Source organism: Bactrocera tryoni, chromosome 1 (genome assembly GCF_016617805.1).
Source record: "Bactrocera tryoni isolate S06 chromosome 1, CSIRO_BtryS06_freeze2, whole genome shotgun sequence".
In the NCBI taxonomy this organism is placed as follows: domain Eukaryota; kingdom Metazoa; phylum Arthropoda; class Insecta; order Diptera; family Tephritidae; genus Bactrocera; species Bactrocera tryoni.
Genome location: NC_052499.1, coordinates 59292101 through 59317573, shown reverse-complemented (window position 1 = coordinate 59317573; position 25473 = coordinate 59292101).

Sequence of the window (25473 nt, the reverse complement as noted above, 5' to 3'; positions counted from 1 at the left end):
AATTAAGAAAAGTGTTATGTTAAAAGAAGCATCTTTGAATTTCTTCAGCTTTTTCCCAACTGAGATAGGAGGCGTACTTGTAAAAGCATTCTTTTAAAATGATTTGCATAATCATAATTGTTTCATATGGGCAAATATATGTGGCATACCTTGTTAGCTACTATTATCCTCCCAGCGCCTCATTTAAAGATATCGAAGACTTTCTCCTCGAACTTGCTTTAGACACTAGAGGCAAATCACCAATTATAATCGCAGGCGACTTTAACGCTTGGTCGATCGCTTGAGGTAGCAGGCGGTTATATCATCGTGGGTGTGTGATACTCGAATTCCTTGGTAAAAAGAATCTTATAATAGCGGAATAAATATATTTTGCTAACGACCTTTTTGATTTGATGAACAAATATATTTTGCTGGATTTGGTCAAATATACAAGGCGAAGACGCCATTCACTTGGCATCTGCAGCGCGAAAAGAACTGCTCACAGCTTGCGAAGCCACTATGTGTAAGACAGTACACCACTACAACCGGAAGCCAGTGTATTGGTGGAATGAAGAAATAGCTGGGATCAGAAAGCTCTGCAATTCAGCTAGATACTGCCTATAAAGTATTCAATGTTGAGAAAATACAAATAGCCTGAGAAAAATTTTTGTACTAAGTCAAGCTAAGCTAAGTCAAGCTTCTTAAGTCAGTCATTGACCGTAGTAAAAATAATTATTTTGAGAAACTCTATGCGGAAGCAAACGAAGATTCTTAGGGAACAGTATACAGGATCTGTACGTCAAAACTTTGTTTCCAAAACACCACCTTATTTCTTATGCTAAACCACAAACAGAAGTCATAGGGTAACCATTGCTAGTTAGTGAAGAAGAAGAAATATTGGCGATAACCGGAAAAATTAATAGCAGGAAAGCGCCTGGATTATATGTTCAGAGCATACTACAATTGGGGAGGGAACACTTCTTCAGCCTGCTAAATGGCAGCGAAAGCATAACACCAGGATATGTTGACCCCGACTCCCCAATCGGTGACGATGGAGCAAACGTTCCATTGCCCGACCATTAAGAAGTTCGAATAGAAATTACCCGTCTAAAGAACAAGAAAGCTGCGGGGGCCGTTGAATTGCCGGCCGAGCTATTCAAATACGGGGGCGGAGAACTAATGGGCAGAATGTATAAGCTTCTTTGTAGAGTATGGTCGGAAGAAAGCATGCTTGACGATTGGGGTTTAAGTGTGCTCTGACAAATTCACAAAAAGAGAGACTCCAAGAGGGACCTGGAAAATCACCAACTGACCAGATATTCCCCACGCCCAGGTTCATGCTGCTGGGATCCCCTCTGTCGTCTCAAAATGCTTGCTTTTCATCAGACTTTTCAGGCAAGGAAACAAAAAAAAGTCCGGTGGGGCCACATCTGGGCTGTAGGGCGGTCACTTTCACACATGTTCAAATGTTCTTGGCACTCTTCTCCCGCCGTAATTTCTGGACGACAGTGAGCTCTTTTGAGATCTCTTTGTCTTCGCGCACACCGTGCGCATGTTTAAGTGCACCGTCATTAACTCCCTGCACGGTCTTCATCAGCGACCTCTTCCCGGTCCTCCAAAAAGGCCTGGTGCCACCTTAACACACCGCTAAAACAACATCTGGGTAAGCCTGCTTGATCATATCAAACGCCTCTGTCGCAGATTTACCGAGTTTCACACATAATTTAATCGCGTACCTCTGCATTAACGAACGCTGCATTTTCGGCTTGCACCACTCACAGAAACAATATTGGAGTATTTTCATCCATTTGGTCGTCCTGATCTAGCCAGCTTTGCGCAGTCTCTTAATTCGCTGAACTATGTTAATATCGTCTATATCTCGTACACCTCATTGTTCCTTCGAATGCGATCTTCGCAGTCGTCATGAGATGATGAGTGACTTATAGACTTTGGTCTCTGTTCGTCAAGACAAGAATTCACTTCCCAATTGCCTACTCAGACCGAAGTAAGTAAGTGTTGGCAAGAGTCATTATGCGTTGGATTTCGAGGCTGACATTGTTATTGCTGTTTATGCTGGTTCCAAGATAGACGAAATTATCTACAACTTCGAAGGTATGACTGTCAACAGTGACGTGGGAGCCTAGTCGCGAGTGCGACGAGTATATGTTTGATGACAGGAGATATTTCGTCTTGCCCTCGTTCACTACCAATGGGCTTTGCTTCCCTATCCAGTCTGGAGAAAACAGAGCTAATGACGCGGATGTTGAGTCCAATGATATCATTTGGCATACGTCGGCAGCTGTACACTCTCATAAAAGATTGTACTTGCTCGATTAAGTTCTGTAAATCGAATTATTCTCTCCAGCAGTATCTAAGGGGCATCGAAACAAATTTTTGAACCAAACTGACCTATCAATAAAAGAATACAGATCTTTGTCACTTTTTATGCTTCGGAAGTTAACGTTTTCTCTTGTTTTCTCTAAAATTTCCGAATATTTTGGATTTCTGGTTTCAAATCTTGAGAAAGTACTTTCTGCACCCAAGCTAAAAATGTTTGGGTGAAGTTCTTGAATTTACTATGTTTCAATAGAATTCAGGAAATTCGGAGCAAAATTTATAATTGAGCCTGGAAGTTTATTCTACTTTGAAATATACTATCCTCTTTGGCAAAGGATCATGCCTCATTGTTTGTCAAGTTCTGGTATAATGAAGTGTTCGTTGTTGAATTACAAAATATAGACCGTCTTCACTGTCTCTCACCCAATAATGAAATGAAAATGAATTAAATCTAGAAGTTTGCTTGCTTAAATGCGAAAGCAAATCAGAGATTTATCTCCAAAAACGGTCAAAATACCATCACTTTTCGACGAAAATCCACTAATAAAATAATGCTGTATGGAATCTAAGAACAATGCCACAACTGAACGGACAGATAAACATTGTACAAGCCAAACATAACTTAAGAAATGAAAAGCATCATCCCTCACCTTACCCAGCCATGAAGGGCAACAAAGCAAAAACGCAATCGTAACCAAGCAAGCAGAAGAAGAGAGATATTTAATTCGGTAATGTTTTAATTTCACGCTCAAACTAGCATTTAATATCTTGGAAATTACCACCAGCAAATAAGCAAGAAATTTGCTCTGCCTCACTTTGCCGCACATTGGCACCAATAAAATACGCCCATTGAGCTGAGCCGAAGGATGTTGCCACACGTAATATCCTTGCTAAAATGTTATCCTTATCAAATTTTCAAAATCATAAAACAAAACTTTTTGACATGATACGCTGCCGCTGTCGCTGCACACGGCGTAAACGCTCTCAAATCAACAACGACGTTCGTCCGGTGCGCCAACAGATCCATCAACTGGCAGTCAAAAGCGCTTCGCCGTCCCATCAACTCCTGCCAACCGCAAATGTCTGTTGCTAATCGGCAATATGCAGAGCTTGAGGCGAAATTCAACCATCAGCAGCGGGGTGGGGAGGCGTCTTCAAAGCATAAGTCAAGTCAAGTAAGAAATTCACCTTATTTTGCACACATACACACACGTATGTAAACATACAAATCCACACGACCGCAAATGTTCGCCCTCATAAAATGTGGCATCCACCGGCAAGTGGCTAAGTGTTAAGTTGGCAAGCCAATGGAGTTCTGCTATTTGATATCGTACGTATTTCGTACTTTTGAAGTCGACTTCCAGTTCGCTTGACTTGTAACAAATACCGGAAATTGTTGTCAAGATAATTATTGTTATTTGTTTTTAGAGTGCTACCACATACACACACACAAACAGCAGCACAGGCATAAACACATATATATGATGGTAGCAAAAATTTCAGGTTGTTGCGAGCCCAAAATGTTGCACATTATGCCTCCATCAATTTGCGGTTGAAACCTCAATCCACTTAAGACGCACTTGCAATTCAACTGAGTGGCATAAAGTCATAGTAGATTTCCTTTTCAAGCCCGGTGAAGCTTTGGGGGCCTAAATTATATTTTTTAGGTAGCTAAGGAATTGTTACATTTCTATGACTTGAGTGTAGGTTTTTGAATAGGTTCGATGTGTCGTGATAGCGGGCATGATCATCGTCACATTTCATCGATTTCCACATCACAATAGAAAATTGTGGTATACAGGGTCTAAATATGTATATCAAAAAATCAGGAAGTAGATATGAATTGATTTTCAAAAGTTGGTCGGCCGTCAGTCCACCTCTATGTAACCTCCAGCCACAGTTTGAGTAAAGCTGCAAAGCTTTGAACAACTAGATAAATGCACAACGATAAAAGTAAGATCCCACGCTTGGAAAAGTTATTGTTATTAACCAAATTTAGATGTGGGCGTTAGAAAGTAATTTATACTCGTAATAGGTCGGGAAAGACCTTTACATGAATCACTCTACATCTCCAATTTCGATGTGAATTTCATTGGCGAGGTGTTATGTCATACATTGACTTACAGGCCACCATTGACCTTTAACTAGAATAGCAAGAGTCCTACAGTATTTTTGAGACTGTGTTACTATAAAGCTTGTATTTTTTCCTGTGGCTATCTTGCACATGATCTTTACGATCCCGTATGTCCGCATTCCATCTCAACTTGATCCGCTTGTCATGCCATTAGAAAATTTCGTTGCGGATTCTTTTTAATGACAAGCTCATCAGTTATTTTGTCTCCCGGAACTCCTTTGCGGCCTGGAATCCAGTATGCATGCATGAACGAGCTTAAAAATAAGCTATATTGGACTAAAGCCACGCCCAAAAACACCAGTAAGACTATTATATTCCATGGGTTTACAATATACACAAGAAACATATTTGATAAACTTCATGGGTGCCAAATCTGATCTGATCCAAAAATAAAAATACGGATACGGATACAGTTGTTTATGTGTTATGAAATGCTTTGTAAGAGAACTTATTAAAGGTTTAACGCTCTCTCGCGATAAAAACTAGCCAAAACAAACTCTTAATATTATAAAAACACTTAAGACTAAACATTTGAGATACTATCCAGGGACCGGATAACGCCCCTCAACAGAATGCTGGATAGAGCTTGGTTCCAAAGTAAATAAATTTTCTCTAACAGTTAACTAAAGTCCCCATATTGATTTCGGCTTTGCAAAATTATTTTAACGCAAAGTTCAGTTTTAACTTTTTTAATCTAAATTGCGACGATACGTCGACCACCGCTAGTCACTTTATGCACATATGGCAAGGTAAAAAAAATAGTCTTTATAGGGCAGCGGATACTTATCTTATCAGAAGATCTAATGTTTTATAATGCAGTCGCTGAATGAAAAGTCAATACGACGGCAAGATATCGATATAAGTATTAAACTTACTTATCTTTCGAGCAAGTTTAGTTAATTACAGCACTATTTACATAAAAAAATTTTGTGATAAAAATAACAGCAATTACCGTAGTGGAGTCGCAGCAAACTTATAATTAATATGTTTACAAAAAAGGGTCTTATTATCAGCAGACTGAAGCGAGCCAAAGTTTCCGTGCGCTCTTGCGGTTCAACGGTCTTCTCGCGAGCTCTTCTGTTATCAGTATTTTTACGCCCAAAAAAGCCTATTAAACGACCTTGTAAAATTTAAGTGTTAAAGTAAGCTTCTTGTCCACAAAATGCTTGTTCTGTTCCTAATTATAGCTGTTGTAATCATTCCATAATTAATATACGTCTAAGTGTAGCTAAGTAGGTAGAGCGGAGTTCTGATTACTCATGTAGGCTTTTTGCAGGACCATTGTAAAACCGCTAGTACTAACTTTCCTTCATTATGAATTATGTCTTCTCTAAATTACCCTGTGCTCATGTTGAAGCACAAAAAACTTTATTTGTGTTACCCATGAGATATCATTAAGAAACACTAAACCTAATAATGCGATTCTTTTCCTGTGCAAAGCTTTGCATTCCATAGAATATGTTTTATAGTCTCGACTTCATCTAGGTCTTGTCAGTTTCTGCAGTGGTCATTATTTGGTGTTCCACCTTATACACAGCGACTAGTGAGCAGACCTGCTGCAGTCTTATATCATTTCTTTTGAATTTTAATTGTCGGCATGTGCGGCCCATACTCCATTCATACCTCGTTGGCCTACTTTTTGAGCAAATTAGGGATTTATTCCATCATCAGCTATATCTACTACATAACTTCTTTGTCTATAAAATATCTACAAGTAGAGAGAGAGTTATAGAGATTCCCTCGTTTTCGAATTCTAATTGTAAGGTGGTGCCTGCGCTGGCTAGTGATACCATTATATCCTGGAACCCATTGCAGATTTATACCGAAATAGGATGTTGGATTCCCCAAGATATTATTTCACAATCTTTTACATCTTAGCGTGGATGCCAAAAAAGCCAAAGTTAGAAATCTTCGTCGTTGTTTGGAAGAAGTTGAATTATTCTTCTGGATATCTTATTTTCAAAAATTAAGTTGAAAGAGCTGAAATGGAAGAGAAATATCCAGATTTGTGATGGGTTCTAAGCGCTTTGTTGGTAAATGATACTCTATGCCCACCTAAAAGCTTGACAGGCATAAAAACAAAAGCCTCTGCTAACTCAAAGCCGGAAATTGTTGTGCAATTCAAAACGTGTGCTTGTGCTGTAGGCCCTGGGAGAACGCAAATATTATGCCCAGCGTGCTGCCTTTGTAAGGGTTGCATGCAACATACTTGTGTTGTTGTTGAAGTGCCTTTGTGTCTGATTGTTGCTATTCAATCATTGTTTGCATTCATTAAAAAATATTTCATTTATTTATTTATTTGTTTGCACACATACACTTGAATATTTATTAAACAGGTATTACATAAGCTCATCAGGCGAAATGACCATGAACGCGTCGCTCAGATTACGCTTGCGGTTGCTGTGAGCGAATGCAATTGAAAGTAAATAAATATGCTAAAATTCATTTGAGCCGGCATACAAGTGTGTGCGTGATTGTGTCTGTTGGTGCGAATAGCGAAAAGAATGCAAGCGCGCATTTAGGCGCATTGCCAATGTATGCGTGTGAGGCTTGTTTTTCGTATGCTTATGTACACACACATACACAAATACCGTCACATTTGTTTTGTTATTTTATGCTGCATACTTAATTGCACTTAACATAATTTACACAGTTGAATTAAATTCAATTAATTTTTTCATGGCAACAAAGCGTTCCGTTATTTGAAAATTCACTGGTAAATATAAAGAGAATTGAAAATGAATTTGCGAGATAAAAATTTTGTTTTTCCAACAAATACTATTGCATGCAATTAAATATAATTTGTAAATGAACTTTCCGCATCTCGCTTTACGCTTAATTTCCTTTTTTCGGCGAAAGCAAACAGAATTTCATCTTAATTTCACACAAACAAAACAAAACTTTTGGGTGTGTGTTGCATTGCTTGCTCTCGAATTACCTTAGGCAACAATGTTGTGCAAACATGGAACGCTGCACGCGTACACTTTTTGCTCTTGAAATTCGGCAGAATGACAGCAACTCAATACTTCAATGACATGGCTCGTTAAGCGTGAAGAGTGGTTTCTGGTTAACTAAAGTGAATAAAATGCAATAATGCACATTAAGTGTTGGGCGCGTACATATTTACACAGCTCGCTTAACAAAAGCGCTAAATGTAGGAACGTCGAGTGCACTAGGTGTAATATTCACCAAAAATTAACACCGAACTGTAATCGCAACCAGCTATCTATCTGCCCAGAGTGAGGCTCGCAGGCAAGCGGCTTCACACAACGCGAGATAATGCGCTCAGCAAAAGTTCCCTTCAATAATCGGACTATTTCGTGGGCTATAAACCATATAGCCGGCTTTATTTATAAAGAAATATGGCCCAATAATTCCCTCTACCCGTAGAGCGTACAAACCTTTTGAAAAATGTAATTGCGTCTCAACATTGGCTTCTGGTTAATCATTAGTTCAAATGCGTAAATTTTGTGTATTAAGGGGGGAGCCTGCTTTAGAACCTGCAAAAATTAATTTTTTTTATTTTTGCTTAAATTTCTTTAAAAATTATCTAAGAATATTCCCCCAAAGTTATAGATGGGAATTCGAAATATTATCGAAGCTAGAAGGGAAATAGTGACCGAGTGTCTAGCAGATACATATATGGGCGCTGGGGCATAAATCGAAAACTTTGAAGCGCGATTTCTAGGTTTTTCATTTTTATGGTTTTTGTTTATTGGCGGGCAGGATAGAAAAGAACTAAAAGTCGTATGGAATTGGGGCAAAGTGTATTATCTTTGGCATAAAATTATCTTCTATTCAAACTAAAAAAATCTAAGAAAAGTCAAATTTGAACACATTTTTAAACAACGTAAAGTAAAACTTCTTTGGTCAAAAACCCCATTTTTTTAAAACAAAATTGTAAAATTTTACATTTTTTTCTTAATTTTTTAGTTTAGCTAGAAGATAAATTATTAAAAAAATATGAATCTCTTTGAGTTTTTTGTTTCCGATAGAAATTGCGACCTGCATCCTGCCCGCCGTCCGAAAAATGCACATGCGAGATGCATCGGGCTATTGCTTCCCAAAGACAGATTTCGTATTCAAAAAATTTGTGAAAAATGTTTAATTATATAGCTATAAACTCTAAAAATTTCGCTTGAATCAATTATTTCTATCCTTCAAAAAAAAAAATCCTCAAAAAATTGATTTTTTGAAGCATCTAAAGCAGGCTCCCCCTTTAACGTACCCATCCATTCAAAAGTGAGCTTCATCTCCGAAAAGCAAGGTGCGTGAATCGAACCATTATTTTGGTAATAAATCTGCATGAAACACTTCTTAAACAGTTTAAAGAAATATTCACTAAACATACCTCATGCCCCACCTAAATATATTTCGAGCATAATATTCTTTATCCTCTTTACCGGTTACGCTGTTATAGCCGAGCTAACAACAGCGCGTCAGTCGTTTCTTCATATCGCAAGATGGCGTCAATTGGAGATTCCAAGTGAAGTCAGGCCCTTCTCCACCTGGTTCTCCCAACGGAAGGGAGGTCTTCGTCTTCCCCTGCTTCCCCCGGCGGTTACTGCGTCGAATACTTTACTGCACTTTCGTGCATTCGGACTCGTAGCCGTTGTCTTTTAACTCGCTGAACCATGTCAATGTCGTCGTATATCTCATACAGTTCATCGTTCCATCGAATGTGATATTGGCGATGGCCATTGCGCAAAGGACGATAAATCTTACGCAGAACTTTTCTCTCGAAAACTCGTAACGTCGACTCATCAGATGTTTAACAATCGCAGGCGCAAACAAACGTTTCTTTATACCGACCAATTGCTACAACACCATCTACTCATCCTAACATTTGAAAACACTTCCAATTTCCATATTCTTAAGTTGTTGTCATAAGTTTGTGGAACTTCTTATCAAAATATGTTAAATACACATGTTAATTATTATATAGTTTAAACAGCCATTCAGACCATCTGAGTTATATTGGTGGAGATATAGACTTCATATGGCACAACACAAAACAATATCGTCTTATCGAATGTATAGACACTACTGCAGACTGTAATGTCGAGCTCAAAATATACAATTTATACCTCCCCTCGTTACAGGATGCCCAACGGTATATCACCCAAACATGGGTGCGCTGCTTCGTGGTGAGAACCATTGGGTACTAGTCGACCTTAACGCGCATCATGAGTTTTGCCAGTCCTGTCTGTCAAATCAGCATTGGGAGGTAGAGCTGGTGGAATAGATGGACGATTCACAATTGTGGACTAGAAATGTCGAAGCCAAAGGTGGTCGGATAAATGTTATAATTTTGTGAACCCATAATTATCTCGTTTGAAAAACCTCCTAACTTTATTTCTGGGGACAATCGTACCTTTGTTAAATTCAAAAAAGCTAACTGGGTCGGCTTCACATTATTTTCCGAAAATATTTTCGCCGCACTACCCATTTATATGGACGTAATCGTAGGCGCACGATGGTTAAAAGATCGGAGAGAAAGTCAAATCGGTGGTCATGACTAGTCTAACTCGAAGAAGCGAGCAAGCAATTCTTACTGCACTCCGCCATTCACAGTGGAGTCAACAGCATCTTCTCCAACTTTCTCTCAGCGAATGGCTTACTTGGAGATAACCACCCATAGCTGACGAGGAGATAGAGTTGATATATTTCCACGCCTTGCTCCATGCTCGGCGATTAATTGCATCCCACTTTAAACTTCAAAATAATTTCAGCGTCAAATTAATTTAGCAAGCCTAAGATTATAAGGTATTTTATTGTACATCAACCTTCTCAAAGGTCTTCGAAAGACCTTACTTTGCAATAAAGTGACATTTCATAATAAAAAGTTCGCCGTCACTTCAGCTTTATACTGCCATAAAAGAGCTTTCTGCATTGCACTTTCATTGCTTAGCAGGAATGTAATTTATTAGAATTCGCTACTAACACAGGCATTCAGTGCAGAACGCACGTTGCCTGCTTGCAACCGCAAAGTTGTTCGAGACTCGAAGCTCGTTGCTCGTCAGTGAAGTGTCTGTGATGTAAGTAAATATTTTCGGTGTACAAAATCACTTGACGTTTGAACACCGAAGCAACGCACTTGGATTGCCACTTCACAATTTATTCAAAGAAGAGTTTGCTCAGGCACATATACATACATATGTACATATGTGCATACCTAAGTGTGTTTTCATATATGCAAATGCGTCGGCTGGTGTCTATGCTTTGAGCTATCAAAGCCACTCTAGGGTTTGCTGCTTCTCATCAAGCACCATTTATTGTTTTCTCATTTCTCACAACAATACCACTTCATATCCTGTTGCATGCCTCACAGCCGCAACAATCGTTATACCGTTAGTGTGCTGCCACTCATTTGCCAACCTCTCTAATTCTACACTAATCACTCTACAAGCTGGTGTTCATTTATTTCGAAAAATATTTGCAAGTACTTGCTGCATCGATTTACATTTACATACAAATTTCTTCATACATATAAAGTAGTTACTTAAATACTCGTGCATGGCTCGTGTCCGAGTTAATAATGTTGCTTACTTGGTGTGCCTAGTTAGTAGCAAGTTGCAACATGCTGCAATTACACAATCGTTCTCCCTTATGCGCTTGTAATCTGCTGCGCCCTAGTGAATCCACACACACAAGCGTATATGTATATGCATATGCGTTGGTGTGTTTATTGTTCGCCTGATAGTGCTTAATGCTAATTGAAGCCTGAATTTTCTAAACACTCACCTCCTTTCGACTTGCACTTGTTGATTGAGTTTCTCTATAGCCCGCCTCTGGCCTCGGTGTATTGTTGCCTATAGTTCCATCTTGTTGTTGTCTTACTTTAGTTCAAAAATTTCCATTTGTAGCCTTTGCTACAGTTATATATCGTCGGCTTTATGCATCTTCGCCTGCTGATTATTACTTACTTTTAGTTATTCATAGCTTTTCCCACAAGTTCTCGCATTTTGCTTAAGGTTAAGAAGCTTTTGTTATACAGTTAGACCGTTGCACTTCATTAAAATTTTCCAGCATTTATTGAGAGTATTGTCGCATTGTCTTTCTCTGATCCAGCTCTAATTGCAATTGTTGTTTAAATTAAAAAAGATTTATTGGGAAAATCTGTAGAGACTTCAACTTTATTCTTGATATTGAAATTCAAAGGTAATTGAGGTGATTTGAACCATGGCTTCCAAATTAAAGCTACGTAAGATGATCAAAAATTGTTCAAATCGGACTAGAGGTATTCAAGTTCCCAGATAACGAGTTTGTGGATCAAGGATCCAATTGTGACCTTCTTATAGAAAATACCGGTCAATCTGTGAGCTATATAATTGATATTTGGAAACAATTCTGTTCTAATAATATTATGCCTGTACGTATATGTATATATGAACTTCCAGTTGCCTTTATACCACATATATCTGCATAAATCGAGTGAAACTTGCCTTGGATGTCACATAACTTAAATATCTTTGCACTTCAAGGTATTCCTCTGGCTTTGATTCTGCCCGATGCAGAAATATAAGATGTTCGGCCACACTCGAACTTAGCCCTTCCGTACTTTTGTTTTTGTTCCAAGGCAAGAAGAGGTTACCGCCTTTAATTTGAAGAAGAAAATTATTAGCAATTAAAACAAATTCTATATTCCTGTGAAAGTATATTCGGTGGCATTATTTACGAAAATCGATTTTTTTGCATGGCCACAACGGACAGGCTTGCAGAAGTCCAGACGCTGAACCCAATTTTCGATGGTTTCAATCAGAAATCGGCCAATACTGCCGCAATTTCACGTTCGATATTCTTACGAAGTTCATCAATCATCACTGGCGTGTTGACATAGACCATAGACTTGACGTAGCCCCACAAGAAATAGTCTAACGACGTCAAATCGCACGACCGAGGCGGTCAATAGACTGGGCCTCTTTGTGAGATAACACATTCATCAAACTTGGTTTTCAATAAATCGATTGAGACATGCGCTGTGTGGCTTTAGGCGCCATCCTGTTGAAACCACATATTGTCTAAGTTCATATCATTCAATTCAATACAAAAATATTCGGTTTTCATTGAGCCGAAGCGATTCCTATTTACAGTAACGTGATGGTCTTGATGACGCCGCCGGCCCATAAACCGCACAAACCGTAATTTTTTCGGGATGCAATGGTAGGATGGAAATGTAGCTCCTTCCCAAATAAATAGCTTTACTAATACTAAGTCTTAAAATACAGTTAAAATATCATAATATGTGTACTAATTTTGGGTTCAATAAATTTAAAAGTTTTTTAGAAAAAAAATCTAGAAATTTCGGTTTTTCGGCCTTCTAACTACATATGTATATCCCTTTAATGTTTTGAATTCGGAATCACGGATCGGACTCTCATCAAAGCAACTGAATGCGCTGCCACATTTTAGTTATATTGTAACTGACGAATGAAAACTTAGCCAGATTTCGCACCGTGTGACTTTTTTGTTTTCGAAACTAAAAGAAAACTCTTCGGAACTAATACGGATCAAATTCGATCTTCAGTCTGTGGTCCATAAACTAGAAGCCGAAATTTCTTGAAAAAGAAGGAAGAAAGGTAAATACCTTTGCGTACGAGTAGTTTTAAAGTTTTAAAAGCTGTATACCTTCCCTATTTAGACCAGTAATTAGAGTATTACAGAGCACTCGAAGTGTAACGAACTTCAGTCCGTTCGCGCAGCTGTCGCCCTGGAATCAGCTGTTTATAAATTTGTTGAATGACAGTTCGGAGTATTGTTCACAAGAATGCAAAACCTTTTTGACAAAAGTGCACGCAAAAAAAATTTATCAGCGATGGAAGCCAAACGTAATAGTGTGATTGCTTTACATTCAGCTGGAAAATCGCAGTCAGCAATTGTTCGTGAGCTCAAACAACTTAATGTGAATAAAGTCTTGTTTATCACACCATGACTCATTACAATGATCGCAAAACACCGTAGAGGTGGTCATCAAAAGACTGCAACGTAACGTGAGATGGTTCGGAAAGTGAAGAAGCGACTTGAGCGAAATCTACGACGAAGTGCCAATCAAATGGCTAAAGAACTAAAAATATCCGACCGCAGCATCCGAAGCATATTGAAGCATGAGCACAAGGTCAAGCCTTACAAGTTCCAAAAGGCCCATGATCTCACATCGAAGCAGCAACAAGTAAGACTTGAGTGAGCGAAGCAGTTGCTTCGCTTGGCCGAAAGCGGTCAAATTCCGAACATTGTGTTTTCTGACGAAAAACTTTTTCCAATTGAGCAATTCGTAAACTCTAAAAACGATAGGGTTTACTTGACCAACCGTTCATACGAGAATCTAAGTCATCGGTTGGCCACCAGGAGGCAGCATCCGCCACAAAAAATAGTTTGGGCCGCTGTCGCCGCAGATGGGCGCTCTCCAATTGTTTTCATCGAGCCTGGCGTCAGTAAATGCGACATTTTATCGGGAAAATGCTCTGGAGGCTGCTTTGAAGCAGAGTGCCGGACCCTGTAAACTAAACAAACTGACCCGAAGAAAGAAAATAAGCAACGAATGTCGCAGTCATCCTAGAGTTGAGGATATATTTTTATGACTTGGAACATATTTAGTTATTACATGGAAACACATTCCTTGAAAAAATAAGGGTTATGTGTGATTCGCTTAGGAAAAGCTTGCGTGAAAAACGAACCCATCCTTTGTTGCTTCGTTGGGATTAAAGTCTTAAAACCGCAAAACTTTTACTACTTGCCACAAAATTTACACCGAAATTATCAACAACCGACTATCGCATTTCAATTTCATGTTTTACGACTTTTAACGAACATCTGTGCGGCGAAATCGTCAAGCAACAACATTAAAAATCCAACAAAACCGCCAACGAAACCGAGCGATACTCATAAGTAGCGAATTAAACGGAATTAATTTACTCCACGGCGCGCGGCAAATGAGCATTGCATGTGTGCAACAAGAGCAAGAATTAACGAATTCCGCTAAAATAACTGTGGTAGACAACAAAAATCAAGATAACATAGTGAAACTGAAAATAACTGCGCAAAAATAAAATAAAACGGGAAATTAGTAACCACGAGCAATACGAAATGGACGCGAGCGGGGCCAGGCGGCTGCGGCGGCTAAGGTGAAAAATGCAGAGCAAACTTTAGTAATTAGCGACGAGTTAACAGATATTTTGTTGTTATTGTTGATGATGTACCTGATGTGGCAGCGTGTTGCAACGATGTGTAGCAACGGTAAATTAAAGGGTATAGTAGGTACAGGACTTGGCAGCGCGCTGATATACCGTGTGCAAGAGTTGTGCGCAAGGATTTGCCGCTGGTGGTGACTGTGGCAGCAGTAAATGTCAGCAGTAACGCGTTGGCGATTAAAGATAGCGTAAAGGTAATACCAGCCACATACACACACACACACACATGTGAGCTCTGTTACGACCAAAAGTAAAATGGCGGCGTGTCAGCGGTGATTTTTTGTTTTTGTTGCACATTTTTTGGTGGAAATTGCTGCTGAGGGACGGTGTGCCGGTCTTTCAAACGGCAACAGGAAGCTAATAAAGCGCAATCAAACTTGCAGCTTGAGATAAACATCACCCACACGTACTATGTACGCACAGCAATGCACACGAAACAGCTTAGACGAGGCTTACACAGTTGAAGACAGTAGCGGCGTGCAGGCTCTTCTCGCCAACAACGTGCCACAAAATTAAAAAGGAGTTGCATAAGAACTGCACGGCGTGTGGCAGTTCTGACATGAATTAAAATGAAAATAAAAACAAAAACAACTGCTCTTGGGAATGTGCGGCAATAATGCTTGAAGCCAAGGATACATACATATATATTGAATTTAATTTTAGTTGATTTTTCTTTGCTTTCGCTTCAACTGCGCATTGCAGCACACGCAGCTGGCACCGGCGAGCACCGACAGGTGTTGCCAGATTGCTGTAGCCCCTTCGAGGGCGCTGTTAGCGTCACGGTTCAGTTACATTTGGCACACAGTTATACTTAGATGAAAATATAATGGAATTAAATTAATTACAAACATTAGCGCTTGGCATGCAATTGTTGCGACCAGCCGCCGGCGCGGCGGATAATGAAGCGAAAAAATGTGAAATGAAGCGAGTTTACCCTTTGGGTTTTACTCTCTACTTTTGATTTTAATTTTTGCAGGTATGCTTTTTTTCGTGGAAATCAATATCGAAAACTTCGAGCGAGAGTACTTAGTTCTAATGTAAAAGGTGATTTATGTTTTATCAACCAACAATATTTTGTTTGCAATATTATAGGGAAATAAATATTAATAGTTAACGGATATATAGGTACATATGTATATTAGGGGTATAACTTTTAACAATTTTTTCAAAAATAAAAATTTACATGGCCTTACATGAAGAGCAATGGTAAAAAAATATTAACTGCGTTTTTACTTTTTTGTTTTATTTCAAAAAGTTCCCGCACCAGCGCAATTGATTTTTTTTTATTTTGATAAAAAAAAAAATTTGCAAAAAACGCGTCTAAAGTTTTCAAATCCCATAAGCCTCAATGTAAAAATTTGCACTATTTTGTGGATATCTCAGAAACCATGCATGATATTTATATACAATTTTGATACGATATAAAACACTATAAAATCTACGTTTCGGCATCATTAACACAAAAAACGTTTTTCGCTGTATGAAATCCAGATAAGAACGAACGGAGAAGTTGGGTACACAACTACTAAGGATGTAAAGCTTCACCCATCCATAGCTTTTAAAATGAAAAAAAAGAAAATACTTCCATCAAAAATAATAGTATATTAAACTCATCAATATCTTCAATATCATCAAGCGACGCGAACGATGATTGCTGCGTCCCGAATTATGAAGAATTTGAAGTACTTTCAAGGCTTAAACAAGCGAATTGTTCAACCAAGGCAGCAGTGAAAATACATAGTAACAACTGCCAATGTGACCACCAAAAATGCTGCTAAAATATGCAAAGAATTGGCGAAATCAGGAGTTAATATAACAACACCAACACAACCAGGAATTTTAAAAGCAGCAAAAAAAGCAGCAGAACATTTGGAAGAAGATTATAAGACTTCACTCAAGAATAATATTTGGTGTTTTCATTTTGATGGGAAGAAATTCGGTAAAAGAGAAATACAGGCCGTGGTGCTAAAAAATGAGTTCAGAGAGGTAAGATTGGCGGTCTTGGACCTAGATAATGGAAGAAGTTCAACCATATTTGAAGCCATCAAGGAAGTTCTCGATAATTTTCAACTGTGGGGCTCCATCAAAATGATTGTGTGTGATACAACAACCGTCAATACAGGACATAAAAATGGAGTTGTTATCTCACTCCAAAAATACTTTTCAACAAAAGGTTTACATTCACCGCAATATGTGGGCTGTCAACATCATATTTTAGATCTGATTTTAAGACATGTAATGGATGAGTTCCTGGATGGAAAATCAATATCACCAAATATTCCGTACGATATATTTTCAGAAATGAGCAATAATTTCGATGCTCTAAAACAAAGTTTCGCTCAAGGCGAAGAAAAATTGAAAGTAAGATGCATCAAATGGCGCGATGACATGCAGTATCTGTATGAGCTGGGACAAGCGTTCAAATATTATGAAAAAAATAAAATCTTTCCTTATAAAAAATTTAAGACTCTACCATCGCTAAGCAACGCACGTTGGAACTCAAGGGCTATACTCTGCATTTTGACATTCATACTCATTGCCAAACACCGAACAAAACTGTTGCCTATTTGTCAATTGATATGCGGCGCTTGGTATGACGTATGGTTTTCCGACCACCGTTTTCATGTAAATGATTTCACAAAATTAGAAACATCGGTAAAGCCTTTTAAAGCAGCGCACAAATGTTTTTTAAAACACTGGGTGAAGGAAGACTCATTTATTGCAAACCAACAGCGCTCGAATATATGCACAGAACGGGCCATCAAATTGATACAAGACATTTATCCGAAATGTAAAACTAAGCGCAGTTTAAATATTAAGTTGATTGTTTCTAACTCTAAATAAAATATATGTGTAATTAAAAAAAAGGAAATGAATTAACAAAAACTATATTTTTCTTATATATAAATAATAATAAATAATATCTGTTGCAAAATAATCAAAAAATACTTTTTTTGAGTTAATGATGCCGAAACGTAGATTTTATAGTGTTTTATATCGTATCAAAATTTTATATCAATATCATGCATGGTTTCTGAGATATCCAAAAAATAGTGCAAATTTTTACATTGAGGCTTATGGGATTTGAAAACTCTAAACGCGTTTTTTGCAAGTTTTTTTGTTTACCAAAATAAAAAAAATTCAATTGCGTTGGTGCGGGAACTTTTTGAAAGAAAACAAAAAAGTAAAAACGCAGTTAATATTTTTTCACCATTGCTCATCATGTACGGCCATGTAAATATTATGTTGCAAAAAAGTTATACCCCTAATGTATATACATACTATATGAAGGAATATAAAAATCGTATGTGAATTTAGAAATATTTACATACCTCGAAGAGATGTAGTTCGGGAAAAGCGACGACAGCTATGAATTATTAATAAAAGAAAAAACACTGAAACTTAAAATTTAAAGGGCAATATTTATTACTATTCGAAAGAACATTCTTTGCAATTTATTTTTTGAAGATTATTTCCTTCAAATGTTCATCGCGGCTATTTTTCTGATGGTTCATCTTCTGAAAACTGAATCGAAGCAGGATTTTCCGAATAGAATAAAGTCGAACGGTGTGATTTCACTCGATCTTGGTGGCCACTCGACCGACCCAAAATGTGAAATTATCTGCTCTCCGATGAAATGCAGCTTTTGAATCTTTTCAGGTTGCTCTTCTTTGGCTCGAAAACGTCGGATCTTTTTGAAATTTTTCAGAAGCGAAGAAGCCAATAGATTTGAACGCTTTCATTTTAAGATCTCGACGTTATGTGCCTAGTCATTTCATATGTCCGTGCGAGTTGCTAGGAAGGGCGCCGAATTGATTCTTCACGGACTTCATGGACACCCTCATCTGCGGTTGCTAACACTGAATGCTGGGTCTCAAGATGGGTACTGGTGTTGCGATTAGCAGGCTCAGTAAGTCAATTATGTTGACCATAATTTGAGTTAAGGGGCTATACCAGTGTGACACTTTCAAAATTTTTTTTTATTTTTCGATAGTTTATGTATTCAAAAATATCCTGTGAAATCGGTGAGGTCGTATCTTAAATAGTTTTTGAATGGCGGCGTTCTAAATAGCGACCGCTAGGAGGTGAAAACATATATATGTAAGTGAAACTTTAAAGGCGTTTTTCTCGAAGCGAAATTTTTCAAAATTGCTGGCATTATAACTCAACGAGAAATTGACCGACCGAATTGATCGACTTCAAATTAAAACTGAATATAGCTGAAAACATTTTCTATACAATAGACTACGATCTTTTTGATTGGTTGAGAATTGTCAATTTGGCATTAAAAAAACGACCATTTTTTTCGTAAAAAAAACGATTTTTTTTTCAAATCACGCCATTTTCTTAATTTTTAATATTTTTCAAAGATCGTAGTTTATTGTATAGAAAATATATTTAAGTTTAATAAACATTTTGAATTTTTTTGTTTCAGCAACTCAATCGACCGGAATCATGCCAGCAGTTGAGGTCCTTTTTTTTCGGCACTTCCGCAGACAGCACATAACTCCGTTATTTTTCAATATTTTTGTAAAAACATTTTTTTTTAATATAGCTAAAAATATACTTTTTTACGTCCATAGAATGTCGACACATTCAATCTAGTACTTTCTTTTAAAAAAAATCACGAAAATCGCCTAATTTTTCATGCGTCACACTGGTATAGCCCCTTAGGCGCGCGAAACATATTCTTTACAGAACGTAAATTTTCGTAATAAAGTTGAACGATTTGTAAACGTTGTTCAGGCGTAAGTCTTTCCATGATGAATAGCCTAACAGTACTGAACAAAAATAACATGACGGGACTCACGCGTGATCTGTCTAAAAAAGCTATTAAAAAAGTACCTCTACTTAAATCAGCCGCTATTTAATATCCAACAAAAGTACTAGTAGCACCCTTTACTTGGGATCATTAGCCTCCTCGATCAGCCTCATTCAAATTCAAGTACGATTCTGAGAAATTGTTTGATGTTTTCGTCCATTATTGTGGATTTGGACGTTCACTGCGTTCATTTGCTGTGGAGCTCAACCATTTATTGAGTCGTAACTTGATTATTATTCCGTTGTTACACTATTACGTAAATACGTTGCACAGTAGTTTCTAGTGAGACTTTTTCAGTACTCAACTTCAGCCGAAATGCATTGCATTTGGTGGAAGGCCCTCACGGACTGCTAGAACGATTGGAGAATGATATAGCTTCAGATGGACAATATTTGGAAAAATACTATTGTAAATATTTTTCTTACCGTTTTTGGTATTAACAACACCAAAACTTATATCAGTTATGACACCATAAAAACGCAGATCTAAATTTCATACAATAAGACTGGAGATCTGAATGATTATTGTTAACTTATTATTATAAGCGTTATCTAAGCATTGAAACGTATTTTTATAAAAATTATCTATTATCAATTTCAATCCTGAAATAAAATATTGCGCATTTTGTAGATAAATTGGTTATAATGTCGTATATGATATGATATTGAATGTATTACTGGATGGTATAGTGAAAACAAGTCTATGATTTTTCTCAATAGAAGGCAACAGTAAACTATTCTTGCGTTCTATAAGCATGATCGGTTTATGATTCTGATAATGTAGAAGAAAATCACGCGAAATTTCGATTTCGTCGGGTTCTCTCCGGTAATTTTTATGTCAAATACCGCGGTGAGCTCTGGAAAGCCAATTATTGGAAATATCGGGAAAATAATGGAATTCGTCGAGTTTAAATGTTAAATAGGCATTTTTCCGACTTTGCCGAAAAGCGGTCAGATTTGTGGAATCGTGTTCAATCAGGACAACGCTGGGCCATACAAATACATAGATAGTCTTACCTGTTACTCTCCAAGGCGAATGGTTTGGCAAGTGAATAATTCGCCTCAAGAAAGCTTGTGGAAATTGACTGCCTCAGTTTTTTTTTTTACCAATAGGGAGAAGCTTTTGTTTGAGATTGGTATTTTGAATTCAAATTCAAAATGGCAACAAGCTGTCGAAAAAAGCGGTGTTTACGTTTGTTAAACCTAAATACGATCGAATAAAACGAATTCATGTTAGTGAAAGTATTACAACTTAGCTAACCCTTAAGATGAATAAGCAAGAAATCGGAAAAGCTTAAATTCGCTTCCCTTGTAAAACAATTAGTAAAACATTATAAACAACCGTAAAAAATCATTTTTTTATCAACAAATAAAATATTCTTTACATTCTGACTCGATATGGAAATGATCGGATTACATTAAAACCTGTTCCTTAGAACAGTTAAGTGTGAAGAAGAATGTTATGGATTTCCTAGTCACTTCATTGTCCAAAGAATGGTAGTCCAAAACGGTCTATTGGTATCAAAATCAGTGATGTCAAATCACTTTCAATCCAAAAAAGCTTGGTTAAATCGAAGCAACACGTTTTGGTAGCCTAGATGTACAAATAATCATAAAAATTTACGATGCAGGTCGATGGCATTACAAAATGCATCTGATCAACCCTACATTGAATATCTTGGATGTCAACTGTTATACCCTGAACAGGGTGTATTAAGTTTGCCATGAAGTTTGTAACACCCAGAAGAAAGCATCGGAGACCCTATAAAGTATATACATATATAAATGATCAGTATGTTTAGCTGCGTCGACTTAGCCATGCCCGTCTGTCTCCCTGTCCGTCTGTATATATGCGAACTAGTCTCTCAGTTTTTAAGATATCGTTTCAAAATTTTGCAAACGTAATTTTTTCTTCAAGAAGCTGCTCATTTCTCGGTACTGCTGATATCAGACCATTATAACATATAGCTGCCATACGAACTGAACGATCGGAATCAAGTTCTTATATGGAAAACTTTCGCATTTGACAATTATCTTCACAAAAGTTGGCACAGAATATATTCTAAGGCAACAATGTAATCTCCGAAGAAATTGTTCAGATCGGTTAACTATAACATATAGCTGCCATACAAACTGAACACATAGTTACTAAAAGAAATGCACCTGTGAAGGGTATAGTAGCTTCGGTGCAGCCGAAGTTAATATTTTTTCTTGTATAGTTCTAAACTTATGCTTTTCTTAAGAATTTGAAGTAAGAATGTTTCTTTACAGACAAACCTCCTTCTTCAGTACCTCCTCCTTATTTATTTCGAAATTATTTCTTCTAGAATATTTTTCATTTTCCAATATATTAGGTAAAATTTATTGAAAATAATAGGGGAAAACTCAAAGGAGTCAAGGCTACAAGACAAACATATGCTAAAATATTGCTAAAACAAAAACTAATTAAAACTATTTTTTCTTGCTTCTGTGCCCAGTTAAATGCAGCTGGCTTCGGATTATACGAAATATGTAGACGCAAGTTGATGTTTGTGTTTATTATAAAGTTAACCTGCAACTAGTTCAAAGTTGTTTGCCGCAGGTGTGCAAGCACATGCACATTTGTTTGCATTAACTTCCTACATACACACACACACGCACACGCACACGCACAAACATATTTATATGTATGCGTAGATAAATTCCATGTGTTGAGCGTAACTTTGGCGTCCCTCAGCTGACACTGACAGTTATATAATAAGTCCCTTAATCCCCTTGTGTCAGCGTCAGTGCGTTAGCAAAATCCTTCCACATATTCTCTCTACTCGTTCGTTGCGCCTTTGTGACTGCCGTATTAGTGTTTGTGTGCTCACTTTGTTACAATTAAAAACCGAAAGTCGCTACAGCGTACATCTGTTATTAACACTCGCTAAATCTAGTCAGGCGAAATATTTGAGGAGAACAGCTAAGCAGCGCTTTTGCGACACACAAATTTATGTGCACTTGGTTTCATTTTGCTGTGTATGATTCGCTTAGAAGTCGGTCCTCTCCAGTGTTAGTGCAGTTTTTATGCATCTTCATCAGAGTTATAAGCATTCATGGGAATCAATACAAAGTTCTCTTTCTCTTATAACATATATAGCACACACGTTGTTAATTCCAATACTGAAATATCTATCGTTATGGTCAACTATAAAGCCATTATTATCTTTGGTTGGATAATAAGTTAGTACTGATTTAATTGAGCTTATACGCAAGCGGTTATTCTCTCAGCATAAGATCTTATATATTGATAAATATTTTAATGAGTCGATGCTCTTTTTGCACATTTAATGTTCCTTATAAGGCGTGGTACCTTGGATGGGTTAGACAGTTAAATATTCATCAAATTGTCAATAACACTAGTCAACAAATATGAAGGAAAAATTTTCGACAGATGTTATAAGAGGTCTGTGGGTTATTTAAGGTATCCTGAATACGAATTTGAGTTCACAAATGTTCCATCACGTACAGCTACAAGTAGGTTTGTCACTTTAGTAAATGGTTGTGGTTTGACCCCTACACCCCTTAAGTATAACACAAAAAATCCTCTAACATCACAATCGTAAAATGACTGTAAATTAGTGAAATAGTTCTACCTTTGATACTGGTTATGTACTTGTTTTTGTGTCTGCAGTGCTTCTTTCGCTGTCTCTTAATTCGCTGAATGATTTCAATGTCGTCGTATTCTCATACAACTCATCGTTTCATCGAATGCGATATTCGTCGTGGCCAACGCACAAATGACCATAAGCTTTTCGCAGAACCTTTATCGTCCATGCCTCTGTACCATATAGCAGGATAGGATGACTGTCAACAGTGACGTGGGAGCCTAGACGACTGCTTGTTTGATGACAGGAGAATATTTCGTCCTACCTTCGTTCGCTGCTAGACCTTTCCTTTGCTTGCTTATGCAGTTTGAAGAAAGCAATATTATGGCGCGGGTGTTGAAGCCAATGATATCAATATCATCGGCATACGCCAGCAGCTGTACACTCTCACAAAAGGTTGTACCTGCTCGATTAAGTTCTGCAGCGCGAATTATTTTCGACTTACCTGAAACCTCGTTTAGTATCGAACGGCTTGAGGAGGTCCTTCACAATCCTTACAGAGCTTTTGGTATTGCTCAACGTCAGTTTACACAGCCGTATTAGTTTTGCGGGGATACCAAATTCAGACATCGCGGCATAAGAGCAGCCCTTTTTTGTGCTGTCGATTCTCTTTAACGGGTATTTTCCAAGATTTGGCGCATGGTGAATATCTGGTCGATTGGAGATTTTTCAGGCCTAAATCCACACCGATAAGGTCCAATCAGTTTGTTGACGGTGGGCTTTAATCTTTCACACAATACGCTCGATAGAACGTTATATGGGGTCTCCTCTTTTGTGGTTTGGGCGGAGCATACTTAAATTTCAATCGTTGGTCATGCTTTGGTCCGACCATATTTTACAAAGAATCTGATGCATGCTCCTTATCAGTTTCATCGGTCCTCGCCGCTTTGTTGTTAGACTCCAAAAAAGAATGACTTAATTTTATATATTTTTTATTTTACTAACATATTTTATGTTATACATGCAAAAGGTAGAAGAAGAGGAAAACATAAACATAAAACATCTTTTATGCGAAGTTAAAGTATTGACGATATTTCGGGGGTTGCACAATAAAACTTGTTCTTTCGTCAGAAGCACGGGGTTGTTAAGAGAGGAGATAATAGAGTGAGTGGATTTCAGTCCCGGTGGTTTTGCAATGGGCATCTTAAAGGCCTAGGTGCTTCGTCAGACAGCCACTTTACCTACCATGACCTATCATCCACCCTCACTATATGCCAAAATATTTCTTCCGAAAGTTTTCGACACAACACGAACGGAACGGATTAGAGATTATAGCTTAGGGTAGCACATTTAAGGGGGTAATCTGGTTTAGAAGCCCGAATATTAGGTGTTTTTTTGAAACGTTTGACGCGTGACATATTACTGAATACTTTTTGAACTGGATCTACATACCACCTTTCTTTTCTTAATGGATGTCTTTCAAAGGCTTTCATAAAAGTTATTTTAAGTTAGAACTTTTTTAAAACCTTGCAAAAGCATGAAAATATTTATTAAGAGCCAAAATAGGTTGAAGTATAAGTAAACTAAAAGATTCATTATTTTTTAATTAAGTTGAAGGTTTCTATTCAGCATAATTAGAATCTTCTGCATTAGGTGAGATATGTGCTGTTTTGGTTATCATTTGGAAAGCATCTTTATAATGACACTCTCTAAGAAACCACTCTCTAAGAAATTGGGAGTTTTTCACATGTTTATTTGAGGACTTTTTTTTACCTTACAAGGACATTTCCCATAGTTTTGTTGTCTGATTTGAACAAATTTCCGCCCTTATTGGCTAAAACTGGTCGTTTTTAAGTTTTTGCCACCTTAAAGCGTTTCGATAGTTGACAGTACAGTGGCAAAGCCCTCCTGACCATCAACCCTGGCTTGGCCAAGTATGCGCTGGCTCAACGCGATTCGACCTTGCTCTAAGCGTCCCACTAACCATCAGCTTTATAAATGGATTGATCCTCCTAGATCGACGAAGCGGACATTTTCCAGACATTCTATAGGTTCGTCTAAAAAATTGTGGCTAAGACGAAAATATGATTCCACCTTCTCTTTCTCCATACAGCTTTGGAAAAGTGCTTCCAACAAAATATTGGCCGCATCGCGGGAGAAGCTATTGGACAGTGTTCAAGAGTGACTTTACTAAGTGCAAGTACTTTGGAGGACTTCTTACGGTTTATTTTAGGCCAAAAGGATCCCGCAGTCGCACAGTCGCAGTTTTTGATCTGGTGTTTGCTTTCAGACGACTTAACATCTGCATGACTCCTCCTCTATGTTAATGGCTGAAAATAACATCGTAATACCAGTATGCTAAATTTAGCCTTCATTCATTTGTATGATCTAAGCTGAGAAGTACCTGACCCTGAACAGGGTATATTAAGTTTGCCACGATGTTTGT